Source organism: Scyliorhinus torazame, chromosome 15, assembly GCF_047496885.1.
Source record: "Scyliorhinus torazame isolate Kashiwa2021f chromosome 15, sScyTor2.1, whole genome shotgun sequence".
NCBI lineage: Eukaryota > Metazoa > Chordata > Chondrichthyes > Carcharhiniformes > Scyliorhinidae > Scyliorhinus > Scyliorhinus torazame.
The window spans coordinates 37,537,641-37,556,278 of NC_092721.1; positions in this window are offsets into that span (position 1 = coordinate 37,537,641).

An 18,638-nucleotide genomic window follows, 5' to 3' on the forward strand; every position below is an offset into this window, starting at 1 on the left:
GCATCCGGGCAGTGACAGATGCCCTTTATGCCATGGCGCACCGCTACATCCGCTTCCCCGTGGACCGGGCCAGCCAAGATGCCCGGGCCGTGGGCTTCTCTGCCATTGCCGGGTTCCCCATGGTCCAGGGCGCGATCGATGGGATGCACGTCGCCGTGCGGCCACCTGCAGATAACAGGGCCGTGTTCACTAATAGGAAGGGGACCTATTCGATGAACGTACAGGTGGTCTGCGACCACCGCATGATGATCCTGCACGTCTGCGCCCGTCACCCAGGCAGTGTACACGACTCATTCGTGTTGTCGCGGTCATCCATCCCCGGCATGTACGAGGGACGCCATCCCCGGCTGAGGGGCTGGTTGCTGGGCGACAGGGGCTACCCATTGCGATCGTGGCTGATGACGCCTATACGGAGGCCACGCAATGAGGCGGAGAACCGCTACAATGATGCCCATGTAGCGACAAGGGGAGTGATCGAGAGGTGCTTTGGCGTGCTGAAGATGCGTTTCAGGTGCCTGGACCTCTCTGGGGGCGCCCTCCAGTATCGGTCAGATAGGGTCGGCCGCATCATTGTGGTGTGCTGCGTCCTGCACAACATAGCCCAGCAGAGGGGCGATGTGCCGCAGGCAGAGGAGGGCGGAGTGGAGGAGCAGCAGGAAGAGGCCCAGTCCTCCCCAGATGAGGGGGATGGGGGCAATGGTCAGGGCAGACGGGGTAGACACAGGCGGGTGGCTGTCCACCGTTACCGGCTGGCCCAGCGGGCACGGGACAGACTGATAGCCGCCCGCTTCACTGACTAGATGGGCGTGGGAATCGGGTAGTATGGCCACAGACCGCACACCATGACAACAGCCGACCACCCACAACCCCCACCCATCCACCCACCCAGCACCCTCACCCCCCTCCCCTACCCCACACACCCCACCCGCATGCACACCACCCCCCCACCCCCAATTCCCGATCCACCGGCGGCACAACGGGCCGGGCTCACCCAGTTGCGGGTGGACGCGTGTCTATCGCAGGCCATGGAGAATGATGACAACCCGCCTCCGATGAGCTCCTGGCTCTACATCGTTGGACTATGTCTGACCCATGGCCACAGTACCACCATCCACCCGGACCATCCCTGCATGCGGCTGTGACACTGCAGCGCACGGTCCCGTCCTCTGCCCGGGGGATGTTGATGGCGGCCCAGGGGGAAGGGGGCAGACTCACCTGGGGCTGAGGTAAGACCACCCCTCACACACACACTTGCGCTCAACGTACATGACACCCCCCGCACACTTTGGACAGAGCACAAAGGCAGCTTCGGTAGGTGTAACATTGACTTTAATAACCAAAGGAGTTCATGCACGTGCCCTAGCGCCTAAAACTCATCTGTGCCCTGCACCCGTGCCAACTTACTCAGTGTCTAATTGTTTGGCCTTACGGGCCCTTTGACTACGTCTACGTGGTTCCCCAGACGGTACAGCAGAACTGGAGGTGGACTCCTGTGATTCCTGCCCTCTGACACTGGATCCCTTTGGCGGCCGTTTCGTGGGGCGTCCTGGCCTAGATGGGCCAGGCTGCGGCCCGGGCGACTGGGATGGCGAGCTGCCAGCCTGTCCTGGCCGTTGCCCACCCGATGCACCTGGGACGGAAGGGGGGGAGTCCGAGGTGTCGCGGTGTACCGGGACCTCCCCTACAGAGGGAGCCGGGACGGACCACACCACCTCCTCCTCCCTCGGGGTGCCCGATGGCCCCCAGGCCTCTACATGGGTGGGGGATGCGAACGGACTGGCCATCCGACGCGCCCCCGACATCTGGCGCTGCCAGTCCTGGAGGCCCGTGCTGGTATCGACAGGGGTCTGCAGGTTTGCAGCCATGGAGCCCAGGGGGTTGTCGAACCCTGTCTGCGACAGTGCGACGCCAGCTCGCACATGGCCACTAGGGACGATGCCCTCAGCGATGGTCTGCAGACACTGGGCCATGGCCTGCAGAGACTGGGCTATGGCCTGCTGAGACTGGGCCATGGCCTGCTGAGACTGGGCCATGGCCTGCTGAGACTGGGCTATGGCGTGCTGAGACTGGGCTATGGCGTTGAGCGCCTCTGCCATCTGGCGCTGGCACTGGCTCATGGCCTCCTGTGAGAGGGCAGCCATTTCCTGGGCCACAGACGCCGCCTGCACGGAAGGCCCCAGGCCTCGCAAACCGTTCCCCATGTCTGACACCGTCGCACCCATTGCCTCCACCGCGGACGCCACCCGTGCGGTGTCAGCCTGGGTGGCACGCATGACCGGGACCACTCCCAGCTCCTGGACGCGGGTGGACTCCTCCACCTGTGACCGCAGCCGCCGCAAGCCACCCGTCACCCTATTCGCTCGTCTCCGTGTCAGTGGTTGCATCGGATCTATGTGTGGGTGTGGTAACTGCAGGAACCCGGGATCCATCTGGGCGGCAGATGTTCGCTTGGCCTGGGCTGCCCTCCGACCGCCCGGTCCCTCTGCTGCTCCTACCTCCACCTGCTGTACCGGGACGGCTGTGTTGTGCGCACCAGTGAGTGTACCAGACGCCTCATCACTAAAGTGCCCAACCGTGGTGAGTGTTTCTGCGATGGTGGAGGGTGTTGGTGACAGCAGTGGCGTTGTGTCGTGCTCTTCGTCCCACTCTGAGTCCATGGCACTTTGGGGTGGGGGTTCGTCTCCACCCATCCACTCTGAGTCACTGTCCGGTATTTCGTCTTCCCGGGTAGGGGTGTCCTGGGTAGTGCTGTCCCGGGTAGTGCTGTCCCGGGTAGTGCTGTCCCGGGTAGGGGTGTCCTGGGTAGTGGTGTCCCGGGTAGGGGTGTCCTGGATAGTGGTGTCCTGGGTAGTGGTGTCCTAGCTCGGGTGTGACGGGGGCCTGTGGCTGCCCCCCTCATCGCTGGGTGGTCGCTCCCGCACGTGACGGGGGTGTCGTCTCCCTGTTGCTCCAGGTCTCTCCGTCTCCCGTGGTGTGCGAGGGGCATCCTGCGGGCGTCGCATGCTGGAGGGTGCGGGTCTCTACGTCTCCCGTGGTCTCCGAGGGGCATCCTGCGGGCGTCGCATGCTGGAGGGTGCGGGTCTCTCCGTCTCCCGTGGTCTCCGAGGGGCATCCTGCGGGCGTCGCATGCTGGAGGGTGCGGGTCTCTCCGTCTCCTGTGGTCTCCGAGGGGCATCCTGCGGCGGTCTGCATCTGCGGGGATGGGTGCCTGGACGTTTGGTCCTGCGATACACAATGAAGCATGCATCGTTAGACATCAGGCAGTGATCAGGTGATACGGGAGAGGGGGATATAGGGGAGGGGGGATATGGGGACGGGCTGTTGGTGGCTCACTTGCTCGTGGGGCCCCGACCTCTGCATCAGCAACCTCCCGGTCCTCAGGTCCGCCAGCCAGTTCCAGGGCCCTTTCCTCGTGTACGGTCAGTGGCCTCTCATCAGCGGGCCCTCCTCCAGTCCTCACATGCTCCCTATTGTGTGCGCGCTTCTCCTGGGGGGGGGGGGGGGGTGGTGGCAGGGGTAAAAGGCAACAGTGTTAGGCAGGTATATGAATGCACACCATCTGTTGCGCGTGCATTGCAGAGGTTTAGGTTAGGGCTGGATTCACTTGGGGATATGGGGAGGGGGGATATGGGGGAGGGGGGGATATGGGGAGGGGGGATATGGGGGAGGGGGGATATGGGGGATATGGGGGAGGGGGGATATGGGGGAGGGGGGATATGGGGGAGGGGGATATGGGGGGGATATGGGGGATATGGGGGAGGGGGGATATGGGGGTTATGGGGGAGGGGGGATATGGGGGAGGGGGGAATATGGGGGATATGGGGGAGGGGGGATATGGGGGAGGGGGGAATATGGGGGATATGGGTGAGGGGGGATATGGGGGAGGGGGGATATGGGGGAGGGAGGAATATGGGGGATATGGGGAGGGGGGATATGGGGGATATGGGGGAGGGGGGATATGGGGGAGGGGGGATATGGGGGAGGGGGGAATATGGGGGATATGGGGGAGGGGGGATATGGGGGATATGGGGGAGGGGGGATATGGGGGAGGGGGAATATGGGGGATATGGGGGAGGGGGGGTATGGGGGAGGGGGGATATGGGGAGGGGGGATATGGGGGAGGGGGGAATATGGGGGATATGGGGAGGGGGGATTATGGGGGATATGGTGGAGGGGGGATATGGTGGATATGGGGGAGGGGGGATATGGGGGATATGGGGGAGGGGGGGATATGGGGGAGGGGGGATATGGGGAATATGGGGGGGATATGGGGGAGGGGGGATATGGGGGAGGGGGATATGGGGGTTATGGGGGAGGGGGGATATGGGGGAGGGGGGAATATGGGGGATATGGGGAGGGGGGATATGGGGGAGGGGGGAATATGGGGGAGGGGGATATGGGGAGGGGGATATGGGGGAGGGGGGAATATGGGGGATATGGGGGAGGGGGGAATATGGGGGATATGGTGGAGGGGGGATATGGAGGATATGGGGGAGGGGGGATATGGGGGGGGGATATGGGGGAGGGGGGATATGGGGAATATGGGGGAGGGGGATATGGGGGAGGGGGGGATATGGGGGATATGGGGGAGGGGGGATATGGGGGTTATGGGGGAGGGGGGATATGGGGGAGGGGGGAATATGGGGGATATGGGGGAGGGGGGATATGGGGAGGGGGGATATGGGGGAGGGGGGAATATGGGGGATATGGGGAGGGGGGATATGGGAGAGGGGGGATATGGGGGAGGGAGGAATATGGGGGAGATGGGGAGGGGGGATATGGGGGATATGGGGGAGGGGGGATATGGGGGAGGGGGGATATGGGGGAGGGGGGAATATGGGGGCTATGGGGGAGGGGGATATGGGGGATATGGGGGAGGGGGTAATGGGGGAGGGGGAATATGGGGGAGGGGGGATATGGGGGATATGGGGGAGGGGGGATATGGGGGAGGGGGGAATATGGGGGAGGGGGGATATGGGAGATATGGGGAGGGGGATATGGGGGAGGGGGGAATATGGGGGATATGGGGGAGGGGGTTATGGGAGATATGGGGGAGGGGGGATATGGGGGAGGGGGGATATGGGGGATATGGGGGAGGGGGGATATGGGGGAGGGGGGGATATGGGGGAGGGGGGATATGGGGGATATGGGGGAGGGGGGATATGGGAGATATGGGGGAGGGGATATGGGGGAGGGGGGAATATGGGGGATATGGGGGAGGGGGGGTATGGGAGATATGGGGAGGGGGGATATGGGGAGGGGGGGATATGGGGGATATGGGGGAGGGGGGATATGGTGGAGGGGGGGATATGGGGAGGGGGGATTTGGGGGAGAGGGGATATGGGGGATATGGGGAGGCTCACCCTGCCTGCTCTGACGAGGTCGTTCACCTTCTTGTGGCACTGGGTGCCTGTCCGTGGTGTTAGGGCCACAGCGGTGATGGCCTCAGCCACCTCCCTCCACAGACGCCGGCTGTGGCGTGGGGCAACTCTGCGGCCGTGCCCGGGATACAGGGCGTCCCTCCTCTGCTCCACCGCATCCAGGAGCGCCTCCACATCGCGTGACTCGAACCTCGGGGCTGAGCGACGGCCAGCCATCAAGTCGGGTGTTGCGGTCGGCTGTTCCGGTCGGGTGGGGGGGAGCTGCGCGGCCTTATGAGCCGTCACGCCGTGCAGCGCGTATGACGCTGCATGGCGTGAACCACTGCGCAAGCGCGGATCCCGTTACGTCGCTGCTAGCCCATTTCGGGCCGCAGACTATCGGCCCATTTTTATGACGTGACGCAAGTGGGATTTGCGCCGTTTTTTGCGCCGATCGGCGGAGTTTCCGCCGATAACGGAGAATTTCGCCCCTTATTCTGGACACAGAAAAATGTAGCAGATTAAATTTATCAAAGAGAATTTCAATTGATTTGATTGGTTCCAACCATGCAACTTGCTACAATATTGTTTTCCAATGCAGTTGTTGATACAGTGCCATCTAGTTTTGGATGCACCCACAAGAGGAAACATCTTTTCCAGATCCACCTTGTTAAGACTGTTCAGGATCTTGTACACAACAGTGAAGTCATCCTTCAGTCTTATAGCCACCAGTGGAAACAAGCCCAGTCTGTCCAACCTTTCCTCGATGTGGAGATGCCGGCGTTGGACTGGCGTGGGCACAATAAGAAGTCTTACAACACCAGGTGAAAGTCCAACAGGTTCGTTTCGAATCACTAGCTTTCGGAGCTCAGCTGAGTGCACCTGAGGAAGGAGCTGCGCTCCGAAAACTAGTGATTCAAAACAAACCTGTTGGACATTGACCTGGTGTTGTAAGACTTCTTACTGAGCCAACCTTTCCTCATAAGACAACCCATTCATCCCAGGTAACAGTCAAGTAAATCTCCTCTGAACCACCGCCAATGCATTTATAGCCTTCCTTAAAAGAGAAGTACAAGACTGCACACAGTATTCACAAAGTGGGCTGGAATTCTCTGTCTGTTTACGCCAGCAGGATTCTCCGGGCCTTCTGCAGTGAATGGAGTTTTGAATGAATGCAAAATTCTCCGTTCTCGTTGGCAGCGGTGGCAGGGACATCTCGGATTGGAGAATCCTAGCCGTGGACTCCCAGTGGTTTGTACAACTGAAGCATAACGGGAGCGATTCTCCAATAAGGACCCCAAGTGTTCGTGCCGTCGTAAACGCTGTCGCATTTCACGACGGCGTGAACCGGGCCCGGGTACGACTGATTCTGGCCCACAGGGGGCCAGCACGGTGCTGGAGCGGTTCACGACTCAACATGGGGTCGGTGTTCAGGGGCCGGCCGCGCCAGGAAGTAGGCCTGGGGGGAGAGGCCGGCCCGCCAATCGGTGGGCCCCGATCGCGGGCCAGACCCCATCGGAGGCCCCCACGGTGAAGGAGCTCCCCCCCCCCCCGCCACAGGCCGCCCCCCGACCATTCCCGCAGAGTTCCCGCCGGCAGCGACCAGGGATGAACAGCGCCAGCGGGACTCTGCCGTATTCGGCCGCGCCAAACACTCTGGCGCAAATGGCGCCGATTCTCTGCACCTCGGAGAATCGCGCGCCGGCATCGGGGCGTCGTGGCGCGGTTGCGCCGATTCTCCGGCCCAGCACGGCGCTCAGAGAATCGCCCCCAGAATCCTGACTTTTATGTTCAATTCCTGTTATAATAAAGTATTAATCATTTGCTGTTCATCCATGCTTATTGCCCCCCTTTATAACAAACATCCAATATGTCTTCTCATCTACTTTGTCCGACATTGTGGTAACTGTTAGGAGGCTTTTAGAACACTCCAACTAGAGACTTCTTTCCCCTACTATTGCTCATCTTCACCAGAACGATTCTACATCCTGACCTCCTGAACCAAGTTCATCTCTAAATATTTGACCTGCAGCGCTCCCCTTCCACCTTTTCCTATCTTCCCATTCTTCTTGAATGTCATAAACCCCTCAATGTTCAGGACCCAATCCTTGTCATCTTACAGCCACATCTCCTTAATGGCTATCACATTTATTTACTTCAATGTGCACTATCAATGTATTCCATTTGCTATCAGATACAAAGCCTTTACTTCTGTCTTTTTGATATCTTTGTGACGTATGGTGTTGACTATTGGTATATTCTTAGCTTTTATGTCCTGTTCCTTCCTGCAATTCTATGATCCTCATCTCCCATATTACTATTGTGATCTTGTGCCCTGATTTGGTACACCTACCCAGGCTTGATCCCTCACCAGGCACCCACCACTCTCCACCCTTGGATAAAGCCGCTGACTATCCAACTTGTCTATGCCTCTCATAATTTGTAGACCTCTATCAGGTCTCCCCTCAGGACTGTTTTCACTGGAAAAATGGCTGCTGAGGGGAGACCTGATAGAGGTCTACAAAGCTATGACAGGCGTAGACAGGGTGGATAGTCAGAGGCTTTTTCTAAGCGTGGAAGTGTCAATTACAAGGGGGCACAGGTTCAAGGTGAGAGGGGGAAAGTTTAAAGATGTGCGGGGTAAGTTTTTATGCAGAGAGTGGGGAGTGCCTGGAACACGCTGCCAGAGGATGTGGTGGAAGCAGATACATTAGCAACATTTAAGAGGCATTTGGATGGGTACATGAATACGGAGGAAATGGAGGGATACGGACCAAGTCAGGGCAGAAATTTTTTTTAGTTACGGCATCATGATCCGCAATGCTTGGAGGGCCGAAGGGCCTGTTCCTGTGCTGTACATTTCTTTGTTCTTTGTTCTCTTTGTTCTCACCCCCTCAGTTTAATTTAATGCTTTCTCTATCTCCTAGTTATACGATTCACAAAAACACTCATTCGGGTGTAAATAACCCCACCTGTACAGCCCCCACTTTCCCCCAAACTGGTGCCAGTGCCAAACAAATTGGTCTTTGAGCCACGCATTCCTCTCACTTACTGGGTGGAATTTTGAGCCCATGTTAACCATCAGCAAGAATAGCGACGCAGATGGAAAATTCGGTGAGAATTGCGTTTCCCAAATTCTTGCCGGCGAGATCGCATTTTCTGATTTTCCAGGCCCTTTCACCAGTGGCATACCCAGAATTTCACCATTGAGGGTCGGAACCTCATTTAAATGTAATAGCATATCATTAGCGAGCCCTCCGCCGGGACCTACCCCTCACCGAATATTAATCGGCTAGTGCAGTGTTCAGCAGCTGGACGAAGACAAGAACCTGGTGACTTCTCCTTCAAAGGGGATGACAAAGGTGAGTGCTCAGGTTGCCATCACCTTCCAGGTTGTCAATAGCAGAGGGGGCATCGGAAAGGATGTGGGGGACATGGGTACCAGGGGCGTCTCCTTATTAAACGTGTCCGTGTGGGGGGGGGTCTCCCTATCACAGGGGTCCCTGGGGACGGTCTCCTTATTACAATGGGTCCTGGGGGTTCTTCCTATTACAGGCTTTCCGGCAGGGGAGGGGGGCATGTTGTGACACCCCCATGCCTGGGGGTGGGGGGGCACCCAGGTAAACCGGGAGTGGAGGGGCTGCTGTGTGGTGCAACGAGTGGGAGGGGGTGGGGCGGGGGGGGGAAGGGGGGGTGTTGGGACTGTTTTACAGTGTGGGGGTGGGGTGGCCAGCCAGGGGACACCACTATCAGGTCGCCTGCTCAAAATGGTAGCCCGATATTGGAATTTCCTCAGGAATCCTTAGTATTGCATGCCATGCATAAATTTGTGGGCATGGAATATGGAATTGTCTACCAGTTTGTGTTCCTAGCGGGATCAGAAACCGATTGTAGTTCATCTCCGGCAGGAGGATAGTCTCCCAAATGAAGAATCAAGCCTTAGTCTCCCAAAAGGTGAATGTCTCCTGAAGTCGCAGTGTAGGAAAGTACTGTGTCATGTGAGAGTACCTTTAAGAAATGGATGTTTAAGCAATGTACCTTGAAGAAATGGAGCTGATCATATTACTGAAGTGATGTCAGAGGGTGGGGGGAGCTGAGCTCACTTCTGTTTTTTGAGTTTCAGTTTGAGAACGCAGCTGGGAGTGTCTGTGTGTTTTGCTGTGAGCTGCATGAAGAAACACGGAGATGGTCTGTTGATTTCTGCAATCCAAAGACTATAAATATATTGAATGTAACCTAATGTGCTCCTATTTCTGAAGGTTTGAAGTCTTTTGGATGTTTAAAGGAACAGTTTGAAGGATTATTTAGTGTTGTAGTCTTTTTGGGTTATCTTTGAAGTAATGGGTGTTAAGATATTCAATGTTTGTTTTAAAAGGTCAACTTGAGTTCATGGAATAAACATTGTTTTGTTTTAAAAACCACTTGTCCATTTCTGCTGTATCTCACCTGGAGAGTACGCCATGTGCATCCCACACCACAATCTATTACAAGTTGTGGGTCGGTTGAACTCCATGAAACACTTTGGGTTCTGTAAACCCGGACCCATAACAACTGGGAAGACAAACTCGTTTTAATAAGACAAGCCAGTGGAGTTTATTAAAGTGGGAAGAAAAATCATTGTTCCATCTCAGTGGAAGAGGCTCAACAGAGTGTACAGCCTGTTCAGAGGTTGATTGATAAGCAGGTGCCAGAATATTTTAAGCATTTTATTGTGAGGGTAGGTTTTACTTGTGTATATAAGGTGGAGTTGGTAAGGAAATTAAGATCTTAAGGGATACAGGAGCAGGTCTATCTTTAATGGTGAAAGATAAGTGATATGTAGTTCGGAAGACGTATTGCTGGAAAAAGTGGTAATATGTGGAATTAGTGGTGAGAAGAGAAGTGTGAGGTAAGATTAGAGAGACTGGTGAAAAGTGTTGAAGTCCTGGTAGAAGTGAGAGAAAAATTACCTTTTTCAGGGTACAATTTCACTTGGGTAATGATAAAGTTGGATCGCAGGTGGGAATGATGCCTACAATGGTTGAAAAGTCAGTGGAAAGTTAAATGGCTGAGGTGTTGCAAGAAGAATATTTTGGGGTGTTTCCTGATTGTGTGATGATAAGGTACGGGATCCTCCCCTACCCGGCGGGACGGGGGGTCCCGGCGCCGAGGAGTGGCGTGAACCACTCCGGCGTCGGGCTGTACCAAAGGTGCGGAATCCTCCGCACCTTCAGGGACTAGGCCCGCCCCGGAGTGGTTTGCGCCCCGCCGACCGGCGGCAAGGGGCTTGGCGCCACGCCAACCAGCGCTGAAGGGCTTCCGCTGGCCGGCTCGAGTTGGCGCATGCACAGGAACACTAGCGTCTGATTGCGTCATCCCGGCGCATGCGCGGGAGTGTTCGTCGCCGCATTGCCATCGCGGAGGACCACAGTGGCTGATGCAGAGGAATAGAGTGCCCCCACGGCACAGGTCTGCCCGCGATGGCAATTCTCGGATTCTCGGGTGGGCCCCAATCGCAGGCCAGGCCACCGTGGGGCACCTCCCGGGGCCAGATGCCCCGTGCCCACCCGAGAATCCCGGAGGCCACCCGCGCCGCCAGATCCCGCCGGTAAGGACCTATTCCAATTTACGCCAGCGGGACTGGCAAAAAACGGGCGGGACTTCGGCCCATCACGGGCCGGAGAATTTGGGCGGCCCGGGGCCCATTGAGTCGCGCCGGTCCCCGCCATTCTCTGAGGTGGGCGGCGCGATTCATGCCGGGGCGATTTGGGGGGGGGGCGGAGAATTCGGAGGACGGCGGCGGCGGGATTCACGCCGACCCCCCGCGATTCTCCGACCCGGCGGGCGGTCGCAGAATCCCGCCCAAGGTCACAAAGTCATTGGTTGAGACAGGAGTTAGAGGACTTGAGAAGTACTCATAGGGAGGCTGAATTTCAGTTGTCAGAAATTGTGTTTGATCAGATGATTGGTAAAGAACGGGAGCAGGTGGTGGATGACGCAGATATCATTAATTCAAGAAATTTGGTAGAATGAGGGCGATATGGTGGCACATTGGTTAGCACTGCTGCCTCACAGCACCAGGGACACGGGTTCTCTTGCAGCCTTGGGTGACTGTCTGTGTGGTGTTTGCACTTTCTCCCCATGTCTGCAAATGTTTTTTCCGGGTGCTCCGGTTTCCTCCCATGGACCAAAGGTGTGCAAGTTAGATTACGGAATTACTGGGATAGGGCGGGGAAAGGGCTTCAGTCAGGCGTTAGGTGTATTGGCCATGCTAAATTGCCCCTTATTGTCCATAGAGGTAAGCTGTGGTTCGGGGCTAGGGCAGGGGAATGGGCCTAGAAAGGGTGCTCTTTCGAATGGTCAGTGAGACTTGATTCTATGAATTACAGCTGAAAGCTTCAGAGATAAAGCAGTTGCATTAGAAAGCACATGTAAAAATAGAATCTGAGTGTATACCAGTGTTATTACATAAGAAATATTGTATTAATGAGAAAAAGAAGACCTTTGCATATATTCAGGCAGATGAGAAATGGGCAGAAGTTCATCAGGTGCTATTACAATGGGTTATGGAAAGGAGGTTTTTGCGGGTAGCGTATGAGGTGCTAGTAGGAGGTAATTTAGGAGCAAGTAAAACTCAAGCAAAAATACAAAAACATTTTATTGGTCTGGACTGCATAAGGATGAAGTTAAATTTTGCTGTACATGTCACACATGTCAGGTAATAGGGAAACATCAAGTGGTAATCAAACCAGCACCCTTAATACCCATTCCAGCATTTGAGGAAACTTTTACTAGAGTTCTAATTGATTGTGTGGGTCCCCTATCTAAAACAAAAATTGGGAATCAGTATTTGTTGACCATAACAGATGTGTCTACTAGATTTCCGGAGGACATTTCATTACAGCTAAGAGGGTTATAGAATGTTTACCAATTTTTTTTACTAGTGGACTACAAAACAAAATTCATTCAGATCAGGGGTCCAATTTTATTTGAAATTATTGAAGGACGTTAAGGACAGTTTAGGAATAAAGCAATCTAACTCAACTGCATATCATCTGGAATTACAAGGGGGGTTAGAAAGATGACATCAAACTTTAAAGACCATGTTGAAGGCCATAGTCAGGATTATCCAGAGGATTGGGATAAGGAATTCTATTTGTATTATTTGCACTAGGGATGTACCAAATGAATCAACTAAAATCAGTCCATTTGAATTGATTTTTGGTCATGAAGTGAGGGGACCATTAAAATTGATCAAGGAGAAATTGGTGAGTCAGTGTTCAGAGACTACATTGTTGGACTATATGTCAAACTTTAGGAAGAGATGAACTAGTTCTGGTGGGTTGGCTAGGAAATGTTTTAAATTGTCACGATGTGGAGATGCCGGCGTTGAACTGGGGTGAGCACAGTAAGAAGTCTTACAGCATCAGGTTAAAGTCCAACAGGTTTGTTTCGAATCACTAGCTTTTGGAGCACTGCTTCTTCCTCAGGTGAAGGATCAGTGCTCCGAAAGCTAGTGATTCGAAACAAACCTGTTGGACTTTAACCTGATGTTGTAAGGTGGCTTGCTGTAAAATTGTCACAACATGTGATGAAAAACAGACGGATAATAAATCAAAAATTTGTAGTTTTGTTCGTGAGGAGAAGGTAATTGTCAGCAACAGTAGATGAACCACTAAAAGCAAGATTTAGTGGGCCTTATCAAATTGAAAGGAAATTGAGTGGGAATTATTTGATAAGATAGAAGGAAAACTCACAGAGTGTGTTATGTTAATATGCTCAAAAGGTATTTTGATAGAGAAGGAAAGAAGGAGGATGTGTTAGTCATTGCAACTCAGGGGTCGAGAAATATCCAAATGATTCTGAATTTGGCATTCCTCAAATTAGATTGGACAATAAGGAAGTAATAAGAAATTAGGATTAATTATTGAGTTATCTTCTGGAGGAAAATCAAAATGACCTCAAAGAGTTATTACAGTCACGTGGAGCTAGCTGCATGTATAAATTGGGAAGTACAAAAGTAAATATGTTTGACGTAGATGTAGGAAATGCTAATCCAGTTAAACAACACCCATACAGACTCGCTCCACTAAAGTTAGCACAGGTACAAAAGGATCGACAGCATGCTTAAGAATGATATCATCAAAGTGAGTTACAGCGAATGGAGCTCACCATTATCATGGTACCAAACCGGACGGAACACAATGTTTGTGTGTGGAATGTAAAAAATTCAACACAGTTGCATCTTCAGATTTGTATTCTATTCCTCATTTGGAATACTGTGTTGAAAAGGTGGGGCAAGCAAATCTTATTACCAAACTTGATTTACTTAAAGGGTATCAGACAGGGTGAAGGATGTTTTGGCTTTTCTGCCACCAAATGGTCTGTATAAGTTTAAAGTCTGATGAATGCACCAGAAACAATTCAAAGATTAACCAACAAGAGCATTTCTGGACTAAAAAGTGTGTAGTGTACTTTGACGATTTGGTGGTGTTCAGTCAAATGTGGAAGGAGCATTTGGAACATTTAAAGGAATTATTCACTCCACTACAGGAGGCGGATTGTGGTAAATTTGCAAAACTTCAAGTTGTATTCTTCGGCCATATAATTGGACATGGCCAGATGGCCCCACGGAATGTGAAAACAAAAATTATTGGGGAGTTTCCAATACCGTCCATGAGGAGAGAAGTTCTGAATTTCTGGGCGTGAGTGGTTTCCACTGGAAATTCGTGCCAAATTTCAGAACTGTGGTTGCTCCATTGACTGAACTTCTGAAAAAGCAGAGAAAATTTCAGTGGACTGCACGGTAGCACAAGTGATTAACACTGTGGCTTCACAGCGCCAGGATCCCACATTTGATTCCCTACTGGGTCACTGTCTGCGCGGAGTCTACACGTTCTCCCCGTGTCTGCGTGGCTTTCCTCCGGGTGCTCCGGTTTCCTCCCACAGTCCAAAGACGTGCAGGTTAGGTGGATTGGACATGATAAATTGCCTTTAGTGACCACCAAAAAAAAAAGGTTAGGAGGGGTTATTGGGTTACGTGATAGGGTGGAAGTGAGGGCTTAAGTGGGTCGGTGCAGACTTGATGGGCCGAATGGCCTCTTTCTTCACTGTATGTTCTATGTTCTATGACTTTGGAATGTCAGGAAGCATTCGATAATCTGCAAACTGTGTTGATGACACATAATTATGCCAAACAATTTAAGGTGGCAATTGATGTGAGTGATGTGGTTGTTGGTGCTGAATTGAAAGGCCAGTTGGTTATTTTTCTCAGAAACTAAATATTCATCAAAAAAAAATATTCAACCATCAAAAATGAGGCATTGAGTTTGGTATAGGCGTTACAATATCTTAACATTGATCTTGCTAACAATTCATCGGAGACAATACCATGGGCAGTACGGTAGCACAAGTGGATTGCCCTGTGGGCTTCACAGTGCCAGGGTCCCAGGTTCAATTCCACACTGGGTCACTGTCTGTGCGGAGTCTGCACGTTCTCCCCGTGTCTGCCTGGGTTTCCTCTGGGTGCTCCAGTTTCCTCCCACAGTCCAAAGATTTGCAGGTTAGGTGGATTGGCCATTCTAAATTGCCCTTAGTGACCAAAAAGGTTCGGAGGAGTTATTGGGTTACAGGGATAGATAGGGTGGAAGTGAGGGCTTAAGTGAGTCGGTGCAGACTCGATGGGCCGAATGGTCTCCTTCTGCACTGTATGTTTTATGTTCTATAATTGTATATACAGACCATAATCCATTAAAGTGTTTGGAAAAGGTTAAGGGTCAAAATGCAAGACTGTTTAGATGGAGTTTATTGTTACACCAAGTTAACATAGAAATTGGACATGTAGCAGGAGGGGAAAATGTGATTGCCAATGCTTTATCATGGCTTTGAAGTGTGAGAAGACTGGAATGTTGGGAGGTGGAGAAGAAAGACTGAAATTGTCTATACGTTTAAGTTTTCAGGTTTAAATGTAATATGATATGCACATTAGAAACTATTAATTGTGTTTAGTAATGAGACATGTTTAGAGTTAAAAGGCTTTGAGAAAATTAAGCCATCTTTTTATATTGCTGGTTCATTTATTTTTAAGGGAGGAGGTGTGATGAATGTCAGAATTTCAAATGTATTGTATTTTAGGTGTTTGGTGCAGTTAAAATCCTGAGTTAGTATTTGATGCTATAGTCATGTTTTAAAAGAATCGTGGTTGAAAAGATTTTGGGAGCCAGGGATGCAATTAAGGCATCATAAAATGTTTGGTCAAATGCAGTTTTGTTTGGATTAAGGGGGGTTCCCTGTGGAGTTAATAAGCTCTCAGCTTGGTAAAATTATGCAAATACTGGGTGGAGCCAAGGTATCAGGCATTTTGCAGAACAAACAGGTCAGTGGAGTTTTAGATGACATTGTGAACTGATGTCAAGCAGTTTGGCCTTACTGCAGTTCAAGTTAAAAGAGATTAATAGTCTTTCCAAACAGTTCAGCCTTGTCTGAGAACTAAGTGAGCTGAAGCAAGCTTCCGACAAAATGCAGCTTTGTTTCTGCATGTTTCTGACAGGATTAAAGTATTTTCTTTAAAGCATCATGAAACGATCTCTCTTTCTCAAAGAACATTTCTTAACTGCAGGTATTCCAATGCGCTAGTGGTATTTAAAGCAGATTGAGAGCTGAGATGATTTTTCTTGTTGCTTGAGTGGGAATAAAGATAGCAGTTAAGGGTAGTGTATTCACTGTATTGAGTAGCAATTGTTTAAGGGTAATTGTAATTGCAATTGGTAATTGTAAGCTATTTTCTTGTGTGATGTTAAAGTATTTTAATGCTGCTTTAGTAATAAAGTTTGTTTTAACATACCCTCTCCCTATTTCTTCAAGAAATCACTTCTGGAGTGAGGTATCCTTTCCTCAGAGTCTTACAAAATTAAAATAAATTATTCAAGTTTCTGTCCAGTACTTTAGCCGCTGTTGGGGTCTCGTCCGGGCTCGTAATAGCTGGCAATGGGTGAAGTACCTCACTTTGACCAGGGACTCAAAAAATCAACTCTTATTTGTATGTAATGCACCATATAAGAAGAACAAATTAAGGAGGTACTGAATGATATATTGCAATGTTAGCAACAAGTTGGCTTTCGATTACAATTCTGAGTAATAAGGAAAACTGCAAGTCTGGTATCGATGCAGAACATTGCAGCGAGAATTTCTTAACTTAACTAATAGCTTATTCAATGATTGATGAGGGAAGTACCTGATAATTTAGTTGGAGTACAATTGCCTGGTTTAATTGATTGGCAAAGATGTTGAAGTAAATAAGAAAATAAGGACGTTCATTACTATGTGGGGCTGACTATTTCAATCCATCCAAATGCTGTTTAGTCTAAGGAATATTCCATCAAGATCCCCAAAATAGATCAATAAAGTACTCAACATTTTTTTTTCAAATGCTACACTGCCTACCTTAATGACACAGCGGAATTCATTGCTTCATTTGGAAAACAAACCTGAGGAATGTAGGAAACACATGTTTTCAAGAGAGAGCTAGAGCAGCAAAAATCTATAAACACAGAGATACAGATATTTTAAGGTGACTGCATGGGCCAGCAAAAATCATAGAAATGGCCGTTGGTGTTCTGAGTTTTATATTAAGAGGCATCAGTTATAAAAGCAGGAAAATATTGTTAAATTTGTGTAAGTTGTTGGTTCGGCCACAGCTGCTGTTCTGGAAACTCCATTATAGGAATGATATTATTCCTATAGAAAAGGACAGTGAATATACATCGTAATCATATCAGATAAAAGCAAATTATGGCGGATGCTGTAATCTGAAACAATCGCAGAAAATACTGGACAATCGCAGCAGGTCTTACAGCATCTGTGCAGAGAGAAGGGATCTAATGTTTCGAGTCTGGAGGGTGTCATGATATCCATATTAACATATCATGGTGCAATCACACACACACACTGATGGACAGGTAGACGGACCAATCAACACACACGCAACATCACAGCCAATCACCAGTGAGAGCACACGCACTATAAAACAGGGAACAGCACAGTTCCCGCTCAGTCCACCAGGAGATAGCTCAGAGCACAGAGCTCACAGCGTGCCACTCAGACATACACCATGTGCTGAGTGCCTCTCTAAGATAGTGCAAGGGCTGGGTCCACAGGCTATCTGGTGAAGTACCAACCACAGCCAGAAGTTAACAGTAGTTATTGTACAGCATAATAAAACAGAGTTGTACCATCTACAACCGTGTTGGTTCGTTTGTATATCGGAACACCCAACACGACATGATACCAGAATTGGAAACTCCCCAGCAACTGTGAGACCTACCTGCACATCTTCAGCGATCCGCCATCCTGCGCCATGGACACCATCAGCCCGCCGCAGCCGCTCAAATTCACAGGAAATCTCGGCGTCAACTGGAAGCTGTTTAAACAGCGCTTCCAGCTCTTCCTAGAAGTCACAGACAGGGAGAATGCATCGGACACCAGGAAGATTTCCCTCCTCCTCTCCACGGCGGGCAACACGCCATCCACATCTACAACTCCCTGGCATTCGCGGAAGGCGAGGACAAGATGAAGTACAAGATGGTCCTTATAAAATCTGAGCAACACTTCAGCGTCGAAGTGAATGAGAGCTTCAAGAGGTACCTCTTCCAGCAGTGCCTGCAGGGTAAGGATGAGCCTTTTCAATCTTTTTTGACACACCTCCGCATCCTCGCGCTGTCCTGAGGTTATGAGGCCACCTTCGACTCCATGATTCGGGACCAGATAGTTTTTGGGGTCACCTCAGACACCCTACGCCAGCAGCTCCTCAAAATAAAGAGCCTCGCCCTAGCCACCGCCATCGAAACCTGCGTCCTCCACGAAAACGCGACCAGCCGGTACTCCCAATTCCAGGCGGCCGAATCGGCACGGCAGGGGTCCTACGAGGCCGAGCGGGTCCAGTTGATTGAGTTCCTCCTGGCCCGCGGCCCGGACGAGCGCGGCCATTTTGCGCGCTTTCCGAGGCCTCCCGCGCTTGTACGCACCAAAAGAGGGGACGTCGACGCAGAGGGACGTGACGCGCAGGCGCGCTCTACGCAGGACCGAACCGCGCATGCGTGGTGGCACAACGAGCGCCATGACATCACGACGTGCGGCAACTGTGGATCCGCACACTTAATGCGGCAATGTCCAGCCAAAACTCAACAATGCCTCCACTGTGGCAAGATGGGCCACTATGCTGCCTGCTGTCGAGCAGCACCACCTGCCAACGCTCCGCAATTCCACCAGCCTCGCAGGGACGTGCGGGTCATTCAGCCTCCA